This window comes from Dama dama, chromosome X, assembly GCF_033118175.1.
Source record: "Dama dama isolate Ldn47 chromosome X, ASM3311817v1, whole genome shotgun sequence".
Taxonomy (NCBI): Eukaryota; Metazoa; Chordata; class Mammalia; order Artiodactyla; family Cervidae; genus Dama; species Dama dama.
Window position 1 is genome coordinate 15,336,978 of NC_083714.1, and position 12,496 is coordinate 15,349,473.

General features: G+C 33.9%; 1 protein-coding gene across 4 annotated transcripts in view; it reads right to left on the bottom strand.

Moving 5' to 3' along the window:
- The window catches only part of DCX (doublecortin), a 389,065-nt gene that overhangs the window by 367,169 nt on the left and 9,400 nt on the right, over positions 1-12,496 (bottom strand). For all 4 annotated transcript variants that reach the window (XR_009692016.1, XR_009692018.1, XR_009692017.1 and 1 more), the window contains exon 2: positions 11,667-11,730. The gene's annotated coding sequence lies outside the window, so the exon portion shown is untranslated. The remainder of the gene's footprint in view (positions 1-11,666; positions 11,731-12,496) is intronic.

Here is a 12,496-nt window from a genome sequence, read left to right on the forward strand (position 1 = left end):
AATAAAGTTCAAGTAGAACTTGAACTTTGCTTATTCTGTTTCTATAGATGTTATTTTCTCCTCTCTAGTGATTTTTCTGTTTTTCTTTCTTGTTTGTATTTGAAAAAAAGTGGTAGTAATGATTGAGAATTTGTTTTTATTGTCTGACCATTTGGCGATTTCTGTTGGATAGATGGTGGAGAGCTATTCTCTCTTGAATGAGAAACAAGAATCTAGCTTGTTTAGGATTTTTGTTTGCTTATTTATGAACTCAAATCAATTAAGAACTTTTTGCCCATTGTAAAGAACAGCTCTTTCGTATCTAGACCTATGAGTTTTTCTGTTTACTCCTGATTCGTGACAGAAGTTGTACAATTGAAGCCATAAGCTTTCCATATATCTGTGTTTCTGTAAATCACAAGGACCATGAAATAGTTTCCTTCCTATGAAGTTCAGTTCAGTTCAGTCGCTCAGTCCTGTCCGACTCTTTGTGACCCCATGGACTGCAGCACGCCAGGCTCCCCTGTCCATCACCAACTCTTGGAGCCTACTAAAACTCATGTCCATCGCATCAGTGATGCCACCCAGCCATCTCATCCTCTGTCGTCCCCTTCTCCTCCCACCTTCAAACTTTCCCAGCATCAGGCTCTTTTTAAATGAGTCAGTTTTAGAGATGTCAAATTAAAATAATAATCACTAGCTTCAATGGTCTGGGTAGTACTGAAGGCTAGATTTGTTAGTATTATATGATAATGAAGACAAATTCCAACTCTGTAATGTAATATGAATGTGTCCTCCTCAATCTAGAAGGTGGGGCACTGAGATACTGATGCTAACAAAATTTTAGACAAACAAGAGTCAGATTTTCTGACCTCTACTTATGTAAATAATATCTAAAAGCAGGCATGTTAGGATCCAAAGAGCTGCCAAAATGCCGACCAAGTGTCTATAATGAGGAATAGCATCTAGGTACATCTACACCATATTTAAAATGTGTAAGAGACTTAAATCTGCTAAAAATCATTGAATGATATACTTGAAATGGGTGAATTATATGATATGCAAAATATGCCGAAATAATGTTATTAAAAATACCCAGGATACTGAGAAAAATCATATTTTTCAAATATGGAGCTTAGAAAATATACAGATGTGAAATAAAGTCAATTATAGTCATAAGAAAAGGCAATCTGTTAGGCATTATAGATATTTAATTCAAACAGATGTCTTACACAGTTGCATTTTAATGTAGGTGAAGCATGCCACTAGAAATAAATTTATTAATGAAATGTCAGTTGCAATTAGAACTCTAGTTATTTAGGAATAAAATTTTTTCAACAATTTTTTTTCATTTTCTGGAACTTTTCCTATCATGCATATTTTCAGAAATTTCCAACTCATATAACCAACTCATCAATGACTTTCACCTTGACCACAGATTTACTTGTATGGAAAAACACAACAGTATTTGCTAAGTATATGCAATATCTTCCACCTAATTAGTACCTCAGGGGAGGTTGTTTATAAACAGAAAACAATAAGGGACATGTTAAATATCCCTAGCAGTACTCTCTGCATACTATCAGCTTTAGAAATAGAGAAGACAGTTTGTATTTTAAGCTACCAGATTGTCATTAAGTACAAGGAATCCAAATAGAATAATGTGTGATTCATGGGGAAATAATGCTCTCTGCAGCTTTATACACTGAAGAAATGAACAGTTTCCTTTAGTTTCAAATTAGGAATATGTTTAGAGGGCAACATGGAAACAGATACTATTATATCTGTTTTCAATATTAATTTAAAAAAGAATGCTAGTAAAAATGTTTCACACTTGATACTAAATATATCTCAACTTTGCATATCCCCCACCTTCCTACAATCACTGCCAAGTGACAACCTAGTATCCATTTACTGGGATCACTGTAGAAATCAGCCATTAATCAGGGAGCATTTGGCTCAAGGGACCTGTAATGGGTTGCAGAGGATTGCACATCATGCTTCACATGCAGATTAGGTTGCCATCTGGTGGATTTTCTCTAACTAAAAGCTAACAACATTTATAGATAAAGCAGAATAATCCTCCTCTAGGTGGGAAAAGCTGATGCTTTTAGAAAACATCTGATTTCTTTTGACATTTATTAAATGCCCATTATGTGATTTGCTCTGAATGGGTGCCTGTTTTTTATAACTTAAATGTGAGGAAGAAATACCTCATATTTATATTATAGTATATTAAAACTTCAGATTTAAAAGGTAAAAAATGTGGGATGGAAAAAGATATTCCATGCAAAGAGTAACCAAAAGAGCGCAAGAGTGGCTACATTCATATCAAATAAAATAGACTTTCAATCAAAGTCTGTCACAAGATACAAGAAGGTCACTATATATTGATAAAGGGATCAGTTCAGAAATGGCAATCCAATACTAGTAGGGGCGTTTAATACCCCACTTGCAACATTGTATAGATCATATAAATAGAAAATTAATAGTGAAAGAGCAGATCTGAATAATACTATGGACTAAATGGATCTAACAGACATATACAAAACATTCTATCCAATAACACCAAAATATACATTCTTCTCAAGCACACATGGAACATTCTCCAGGATACATCATATGTTGGGCCACAAAGCAAGCCTTAACAAGTTTAAGAAGACTGAAATCCTATCAAGCATCTTTTGCGATCACTAAGGCATAAAACTAGAAATCAATAAAAAGAGGAAAATTGAAAAATTCACAAATATGTGGAAATTAAATAACATACTCTTGAACAACCAATGAATAAAAGAAGAAATCAAAGGGGAAATCAGAAGGCATCCTGAGACAAATGAAAACAAAAACACAACATACCAAAATAAATGGAATGTAGCAAAAGCAGCTCTAAAGGTGAAGTTTAAAACAATATATACCTACATTAAAAAAAAAAGATCTGAAGTAAACAACCTAACTTTACACCTCCAGGAAATCAGAAAAAGAACAAATTGAGCCCAAAATTAGTAGAAGGAAGGAAATAATAAAAATTAGGAGAGAAATAAGAGACTAGAATGACAATATCAAGAAATCAATAAAACTAAGAGTTGGTTTTTTGAAAAGATAAACAAAATTTAACAACCTTTAACTAGACTAACCAAAAAGAAAAGAGAGAGGACTCAAAAAGCAATAAATGTGATTTTTTTTATTTAGCAGGTTCTTGCTAAACAAAATTTTATGTTAGTAATTAAAAAAATATCTAGAAGTAAGATCTATGACATCACATTGGTTCTGTTTTAAATGTCAAAGTGACTTCTGATATTAAGTGTATCTTTACCTAACAGCCTTACTATGGGGATTCAGGAGAAGATACATGGCAGAACTATGAATGGTTCTTTCTCTAATTTACTCTAATACAAAATGACTGTTAATTCAGATATCATCACCTAACGTTTCTATTTTTACCCTTCTCTTCTTCTTTTCCCTAATGAAACTACCCAAAAGTGATTTCCCATGTAGTGAAATATAAAAATCTATCCCTCAGAAGGTGTGACAGTTGCTGAAAACAATGTGTTATGAAACCACAATTACTTATTCCATTTTTACACAAAGGCTAGTTAGCTAACTAAATTCTCTCTCATGGCCATTAGTCAGCTATTTTGCAACTAATTATTTATTGATCATAAAGGAGAACAGGTAAAAAAGAGCATGGGCTTTGGAGTTGGATCTGAATTAAAATCCTCTGTTTGCTGAGACTCCTTTCTCAGCTATAAGAAAATTAAGTGGGGGAAATGACACTAGAGGGATAGTACTAGGTAGTTTTACATATGAGAGCACCTAACAAGTAGATTTTTTAATACATCTCAGTAAATATGAGAAATGGGTATTTTTTGTCAGTTGTTAATGTTGTTGTTGTGTGTGTGTTTTACTGAAGTCCTATTTACTTTACCATCCTGAATGTTTCTTTTAACATGACTATGTCTGCATGAAATGCCCCACATCAAAGTTAGTTTAAAAAAATAAATCAGCAAGCAAATACATAATATGTATATACATAAATATATCAATACAAATTTAATACAAATGTAGTGGCTACTTCTAGAAATATGACATCACCACTGCAAATGGGATGTTATATGAAAGGGTATTTGTGACTTTGGATAAAATTACTTTTACAGTAAGATGATGCATGCAGTTTCGTATGTAGAAGTAAGGATGATGAGCTCTGGAAAACAGAAGACAAGAATAGGCTCTGGTGATGCAGATACTAATGTTGAAAATACATGTGAAAAATCAGGTATTCCATGAAATCGGGGATAAAAGCAATACAGCTAAACTAATGCATTTAATTTAGAACTTGAATAGAACTTATTTTACTAAATTGAAAATGTAAATGACCTAAATAGATATTCAATTCATTCATTTATATCTCTAAACTTTACAATCCAGTTGACAAGAAAACCTTTTTGGTATCTTCTTACTGAGGTCTCCTTATATTTGAGGATCTATAACACATGCTGATGACTATATAATCTGTATCTCTAACCTAACCTTTCCTCTTGAGCTTCAGACTCAGATACCTAAATATCTCCTAGACAGCTCCACTAGCATGTTCCACAAAAGAGACAGAAAACCAAATTATTAAAAGTGTACACTAGGGGTTAAACAGACTGGGTCCAACTCCTGATTCTATCATTTACCAGCTGTGTAACTTGAGACAAGTTATTTCTCTGATCTTCAGTTTCTTCATTTGTAAAATGGGGATAAAAATAGTACTGATCTTACAGGATTATTGTGAAAATTAAATGACATATATACCTAATGCACTTGGCTGAATGGACCCTAGTAAACAATAAGTTATACATTCCATTATAAGAAACACATGCATATATCTCCCTGAAACCAGTCATTTTTCTCCAAGTGTGCCTTAGCTGGCAGGTCTTTTTCTAGATTTGTTCTACCCGAGCTGGTTTTAATGATGTTTTGCAGCGATTGTCAAAGGTTAGCATATATGAATAGTATACAAAGAAACATATATATGGAATGTTACCTACATAATTCATTATATTGCAGGTTGGCAAACAGAAAAAATAAAAATATTTTGCATCATTCATGTAGTATTTGTCACATAATATCATATAGAGTATAGCAGCTATTTTGTACATGTCTTACCTTCAACACTAGGTTATGAGCAGCTTGATAAAATAAACAATATTTTAGGCATTTTCATATCCTTTCTCCCATAATGCTAATCACAATGCCTTGCAGAGTATATATTCAATAGATACCAATCAAATAAGAAACATTTACCTTGTTTTTTTTTTTAAACAAATTTTCCAATCTTAAACAAATGGAAAGCTGAAATATATTTTACTAATCTTTGGAAGAATTATTTAAATTCTCATTTCCTCTTCAGATTATTTCCTCTAATCCTAAACCAATTTTATACATGTTCCAGACCCATGCATTCTTAGTAGCTTGTTTGACTGAATGTGTATTGATCATCACAGGTTGCTATTATCTAGGAGTTTTGTAAAAGTTTGATCACTTGGAAATATCGCCATATTGCTTTAAAAATGTTTAAAAATTACAGAAATGTCTTGATGGGTTTCTCTTTATTTTTTCTCATTTTTATTCCATAGCCTCTCTTATGAAATACTTGATGGTATATTTTGCAAAACAGTGAACTATTGCAATCAAAACTCTTGCTTGAAGTTCCAAGTCATTAACCTTCAAATTCAAGTACCTAAGATGAATCACTTAATATCAACATACTGAAAGAATAGCAAAAAGCAAGGATAGAGTACAAAATTATGCTAGGAATACAAATAAGTCTACAGCAGTACTTGAGAAAAGGAGGGATGGGATAGGGAAAGGAAATGAGAATGTTATGACCCTTCAGTGGCATTCTTTCCCCTCTCCTCCTTACAGACTCATCCTTCCTTTTTTTTTACTGTTTAAATTCACATGTCAAATACTCACTAACCATTTATTATGAAATAATTCACAAAAAGTTTTTAGCACAGTTACTCACTAAAGGGTAATAAATATTAGCAACTAGTATTATTACTGTGTACAACCCCATTTCTTTGCTCTTACCTTGACCTCTTTTCCCAAATGTACATATAGGCAGGTGTGTGGTCAGGGTTGAAATAGAGGAGGATCAGACAGATTTTTATTTTTAATACTTAAGGTCTGTCTGAATGAATTTTTAAAAATAGTGTCTTGAATTCACCCACTTCATGAAATCTACACTAAAATGCCTGTTCAGTCTCAAATCAGGAGTCTTCAGCAAGGAACTAAATGGCATGCTTCTTAAGGTTCCTCAATGAGGGCAATTTATGTCTAAAGGTAATTTTTTAAAAAATGCATTCTGTATCCAAAAAACACTAGAAAAGTCCATATAACTTATGTTTGTATATCTGGTTAAATTACCTATAATTTTAAGTATTTGAAAGTTAATATAACTCAGTTTTCTGTAGCAACAGACTTTTACAGTAAATAGTCATATATATGACTTACATATTATAGAACTGCTTATTTCATGTTTCTCTGAAACAGATTTTCTTTTTGCAGGTGGGTTTCTCAGTCTCCCACCTTTAATGTTATTAGCTTGGATGGCATTATTTCTCCATATAGAGTGTGCTATTAAGACTTCCAGTTAAACTAGGAAGATTAGAAACAACATTTATCTCTGCTGCTGCATGAAGCTCCACTGAAGTGACAATAAAGGAATTTTTTAAAGGTATAAATAGAGAAGGATGAAGAGAACAGGAGAGGAGACAACAGCAGACAAGTGAAGTCAACAAAATTTTGGAAGCTGGAGAGCAACAGATGAGATGAGTGTTAAGCTTACTTAAACTGGAAAAGCTGAAACCTAAGGCTGATGGTGACAGGTTCAGTTTTTAATTTAAAGTTACTGGATATCTCTGAGGTACAGGTTGAAGGGAGAGCTAAAAAGAAGAGGATTGATCAAAAGTACATAAAAGAAAAAAATTAGATCCCCAAAGTTCCTTATCAATTTCAACAAAAGATTCAAGAGTTAATGCAATATTCTTTTTCACTGTGTGGAGGGTCAGGTGTTTCTTATTGTTAAGGAAGCTTGTTTGTTGATTTAGTTGAAAGTAAAACAATGGTTTAGGTTGAAAAAAAGAGTCAAGTTTTATTTTCTATAGTGCTTGAAATATCTTTGCAGAAAAGAAGCTCTAGTGTTGGAAACAATAAGCATAGCTGACGGCTGGAATTTGAAGTTTAATGAAAATGGGGGTTGTGTGTCAATTCAATAAATTTTAAGACTGCCCTCTGTCACCTTTCTGCTGGTTGGTTTCTAAGATACTATCAGTTGGGGAGATAGGATTCTGGAGAAGCTAACACAAGTGTAAAGCCCTACAGACACTGATATTTGGGGTCTCCCATTAAAAAGACTGAATTTCTTCCCAGTTACTACACAGTGAAGTCCCAACAATGAAGACAGAACTACTTTTTTGTGCATCACTCTTAAGTATTTATGGCTATCTAGGGCAGGAGGAGAAGAGGACGACAGAGGATGAGATGGCTAGATGGCATCACCAACTCGATGGACATGAGTTTGAGTAAACTCTGGGAGTTGGTGATGGACAGGGAGGCCTGGTGTGCTGCGGTTCACGGGGTTGCAAAGAGTCGGACACGACTAAGCGACTGAACTGAACTGAAATCCCTAGATATTTGAATAAAGTTTCTAAAATGCAAGGCAGAGATCAGAACAACAGCAGCAGCAGTAACAAAAGTCAAAGAGAAAAGAAACAAAAAAAACTATTATTAATAATATCTTCAGAGAAATGAGATGATACTAAATTCAAGATACAAGAACAGTATGCTATAAAAAGGGAACTTTAAATGAACAAGAAAGAGCTCTTAGGAATTCAAAATCTTATAGAAGTGAAGAGGAACTAAAGAACCTCTTGATGAGGGTGAAAGAAGAGAGTGAAAAAGTGACTTGAAACTCAACATTCAAAAAACTAAGATCATGGCATCCTGTCCCATCACTCCTCAGCAAACAGATGGGGAAAAAGTGGACGCAGTGACAGATTTTATTTTCTTGGACTCTAAAATCACTGTGGACATGACTGTAGCCATGAAATTAAAAGAAGCTTGCTCCTTGGAAGGAAAGTTATGACAAACCTAGACAACATATTAAAAAGCAGAGACATCACTTTGCCAACAAAGGTCCGTATAGTCAAAGCTATGGTTTTTCCAATAGTCATGCATGAATGTGAGAGTTCCCTCAGTCTTCTCCTGGTTGGCTCCTTATCTTTTGAGTCTCAGCTTAAATGTCAGTTCTGCAGAGAAGCTCTCTCTGACTGTTGAATCTAAAATTCCCATGCCACCCCACCCCCTGTTATTCTCTCCTGCATTGCTCAGTCCTTTATTGCTCTTTATCACCACATATTTGCATACATCTTTGTGTATTTTCACTAGACTCTAAGCTGTCTAGTCTGTGTGTAGCAGATATATATATTGATTGTATATATTAAGTGTTGTGCTCAATGAATATTTCTTGATTAATTTGTTTTTATTAAGCAATCTATCCATGACTCTGATATTTATAAAAAATGGTATGTTATATTCTGTAGTTTTTACTATGTTAGCAAAAATTAGATAAAGAGAATTAAGTAAAAACAAATTAACTAAAAACAACTCAGATCTTTTAGAAAACTTGCATTCTTGAAAAACATCCAAGTCTTAACAGCTTTTGATTCATCTAAACACTAGCCTTCTATCAGATAATGGATTTAAGCAATGTCTGGAAGTATGTTTTATTCAGTAGAGTCTCCTTTAATCAAACATTTTATCATTTATAGTTAAGCTGATTATGATAATTTTACACAACAGGGCTTAATTAACATCACTGATCCATACAGGAAGCATATACTCATATAATCAGGATCACATAAATGTTTTTTCCTTCTTCCAAAAATAGTTGGTAATAAGATATATAAATTAGTCTCATAGTCACAATAATAGAATTAAATGCTTCATTTAGGTGACTTGTTTCATACTCAATTGGATTTTACCTAAAGAAAGCATTTCATGGTTTCTGATCTTTGTCTTTGTAGCCTAGGGAGGAATGTGAAGTAAAAATCACAAAGGTTCATTTTAATTATTTAAGTAATATTGTAGCTTTGATATGATTTGTAGTGTAATTTTTTATAAGCAGCAATTTCATGTATAGATAGGATTTGGAAAATCTTACAATTTAAGTCTGATAAAAAAGAAATCAGATGTGTAATTTGTCTAACACATTGCTTGTCACATTAAGTGTGCTCAATAAAAATTAGTTTTGTCCCTGCCGGTGATAACTCAAGTAGTGGTGCAGCCAACTCTCACTCATTACAGTTCATTAAAACCTCAATTTTATACTTATATAGTGTTTTTTTTTAATTTAAGCCAAAGACTTTGATCTGATTTATCTGAAATCATTGTTTATGCTTCTTCATATTTTCTTTCATATCATTTTTTGGGTATCCTTTTGAATCTTGACTTTATCAGCTCTCTTGCATACTCTTGGGAAATGAAGTACTTCATTTTACTTGATAGGATCTTGAAGAAACTAGGAAGTCTAGTTGAAATTTTAAAAACATGGTTGAAATAAAAATATCTATTAATAAACTGTCAAGGAGGAAAAAATCTTTTTTGTCCCTCTACCTTTCTCCAGCTGGGGCCATGTAAATTAGACTGACAAAAGACAGATTAACAAGAGAATAACAAACAGAAGTTTATTAACCTGTTTATCAGGTACGTGCTCCATATACTCAATAATGAGTAACTGAAAGGGATGGTTAGAGTTTGACATTATATAGCAGTTTTGAATAACAACAAATTCTTATAGAAGTGACAAGACAAAGGAAAAGGACTTTGAGTTTTTGGGGTGACAAATTAGGAGAAAGTAAATATATGGGGAAACTAATGGACCATAAAAGCTAATTAGTAAAGCTTGTTATATAGGTTCCTCTGATGTTGACTTCAGGCTGTAAGGGTCTATACTTGTCTCTGATGGTTAACCTCTGTCCATCCTGTTACAGAGGGGAGGTGGACACCTTTACAGTTCAGTTCAGCTCAGTTCAGTCTCTCAGTTGTGTCTGACTCTTTGTGACCCCATGGACTACAGCACACCAGGCCTCCCTGTCCATCACCAACTCCTGAAGTTTACTCAAACTCACATCCATTGAGTCTGTGATGCCATCCAACCATCTCATCCTCTGTTGTCCCCTTCTTATCCTGCCTTTAATCTTTCCCAGCATCAGGGTCTTTCCAAATGAGTCAGTTCTTTGCATCATGTGGCCAAAGTATTGGAGTTTCGGCTTCAACATCAGTCCTTTCAATGATTATTCAGGACTGATTTCCTTTAGGATGGACTGGTTGGATCTCCTTGCAGTCCAAGGGACTCTCAAGAGTCTTCTCCAACACCAAAGTTCAAAAGCATCAATTCTTCAGTGCTCAGCTTTCTTTATAGTCCAACTCTCACATCCATACATGACTACTGCAAAAACCATAGCCTTGACTAGATGAACCTTTGTTGGCAAAGTAATGTCTCTGCTTTTTAATATGCTGTCTAGGTTGGTCATAACTTTCCTTCCAAGGAGTAGGTATCTTTTTTTTTTTTTTAGGAGTAGGTATCTTTTACAACTACTTTTGGGCAAATAAGGTAGGGCAGAGTTTTTCCTGTATCTCCCTCTTCTCAGTTACCTTCAGCTCAAAATAATTCTTATGTCAAAGTACCATATTTGCAGTGGCATATGTTGCTACTCTTTAAACCATTTTCTCTACATTTTTCCAAAAATCAACTCTATTATAGTACTTTGATTTGACCAGTGTAGACAAGAAATAATTATTTTTGTGTCTCTAACAGTAAGAAAATTACCACCAATAATATTTGGAAGGAGGAGAAAGAAAGGGCGAGTCAAGTTTTGGCAACTTTTCAAGAACACATTGGATCCACAAAGCATGTCTCAGCTTTGATAAAAGACATTTAATTTAATAATAAAGGATATATAGAAATTTTGGATGAATGATGAAAAATTAAGGAAATAAATCTAAACACAACAGGTAGTTTAAGGATTCTATAACATGCGATACTCAGATTAAGAAGAAACATTGCTGGTTTATCAGACTTTAAGATCATATTGCTGTTATTGCTTTATATTATAAAACAGATATCATTACTGTAGGCTCATCACTAAAGGATAAGTCAGTGTAGTATGCCTTGGCAAGCATCTGTAGACTTAGATTCAACCCACTGCTAGTATTATTAGCTCTGGTATTGGGGAAGAATCACAATCTACTTGAATCTTTGTTTCCTGTCCATAAAATAAAAAGAATGGATTCCATGGTTTCTTAATTCTAAAAGTGCACAAGCCTTTGATCAGCCTATGAATAAATTCATCTATTGTTGAGACAGAAAAGGTACTATGTTTTATTCATCTTTGTATTCCCCACAGGGCCTAGCATGATATCTAATAATATAATTCTTTTTGTTCAATAAACATTTATTGAGTATCTTCTAGGTTCCAAGGACAGTACTAAATTCTAGAAATTCAGAGATGACTTAGACCTGGTCTCCACTCTTTTTAGACTTTACAGTCCAGAGGAAGAAAACAGTGTATAGGTAATTTAAACATCAAGAATTATGACAAGGGTAGGCAAAGAGCAGTATTTGCACATAAGGGACATACCTTACAACGGTCAGAGAAGGGCTTCCTGGAGGAAATTGCACATCTTCTGAATCTTGAAGGACAGCTAACCAAATTGATGGGGAGGCAGAGGAAATAGCAAGAGGAGAAACAAAAAAAATAAAATAAGAATATGAATAAATATGGCATATATTCATCACAGTTTTCTTCTGAACTATTAAAAAATAAAATAGCTTCTAGGTTATATAAGGGGCTTCCCTTGTGTCTCAGCTGGTAAAGAATCCACCTGCAATGTGGGAGACCTGGGTTCGATCCCTGGGTTGGGAAGATCCCCTGGAGAAGGGAAAGTGTACCCACTCCAGTATTCTGGCCTGGAGAATTCCATGGGCTGTATAGTCCATGGAGTCACAAAGAGTCACACATGACTGAGTGACTTTCACTTTCAGTTATATAAAACCAATATGAAACCACCCTTATCATAAGGATAACTAATGCTAATTTATTTTCTATATTTTCTTTAGATTCTCAGCAATAGTTCCATGTTTATTTTACCTGAGCAAGTATATATGATATTCCTTCTAAAACGCATGTCAGAAAACCTAGGCTTCACATCTCATGAAAAACTATGAAAGATTTTGAAAGGGGAAAAAGGATAATTGGGTATCTTACGGAAGGCTTGGTATTATTTAGCACATCCTTCCTGGTTATCTGACTCTATAGTGTTCTGAGCCTTAACTGGATTAAAAAGAATTCTGGAAATTTTGCCTCAGTCCACTGTTCTGGTTTGCAAGTTATCTAAGTGATGGTAGCTCATAAATCTATTCTTTGAAGTGACAATCATGTAAAATACCTGGTATGGTTCTTTTCCATGA